Consider the following 665-nt stretch of genomic DNA (forward strand, 5'->3'; position numbering starts at 1 on the left):
GCACGGCCGACCGCCATCGGCTATGTGGCACAGATGCCGTCAGTGGCGCGCAGCGTGATGGCATGTCGGCGCAGGAAGAAGATGCTCTGCTCTATGGCTGGGGTAGACACACCTACTTTGTGGCTGGCGCGAGGGCGGCGAGCAGGGTCGACCAGGCTCAGATCAGCCGTTGGCGCCATATCGAGGGGGCGCGGGGGCGGGGGCGGTGGGGTGGGGAAACGAAGACGGCTGTGGACTGGAGCGCGAGCAGGGAGGGGGCCTAGCCTACTAGAAGCAGATCCGCCGCGGCCATTGCGAGAATTTTGGGGACACTCGCGGGCAAGGTGGCCTTGGAGCTTGCAGAGGACGCAGCGAAGGGGATCTCTACAGTCTTTCCGGCGGTGGCGCTTGCTGAGGCAGCGGAAGCAACGACCCCGGAACTTGCTTAAGAAGGCCTCCCGGCCACCAACCGCATTGAAGGCTGGCCGCCGGTCCGAACGGTGGGCCGAGCGCGACGAGCTAGAAGCCGCCGGATCGAGGGAGGTCATGCGGTTTTTCCGCGAGGTGACCTCGGTCCAGCCACCGTCCTTGCCGGAAATGGCAAGGCTATCCGCAGGAGGGGGCGCGACGATGATGGACTGCAGGCATCGAGCAGGGGGTGGGCTAGAGACCGTCGGATCGATGTG

The sequence above is a fragment of the Triticum dicoccoides genome, chromosome 3B (genome assembly GCF_002162155.2).
Source record: "Triticum dicoccoides isolate Atlit2015 ecotype Zavitan chromosome 3B, WEW_v2.0, whole genome shotgun sequence".
In the NCBI taxonomy this organism is placed as follows: domain Eukaryota; kingdom Viridiplantae; phylum Streptophyta; class Magnoliopsida; order Poales; family Poaceae; genus Triticum; species Triticum dicoccoides.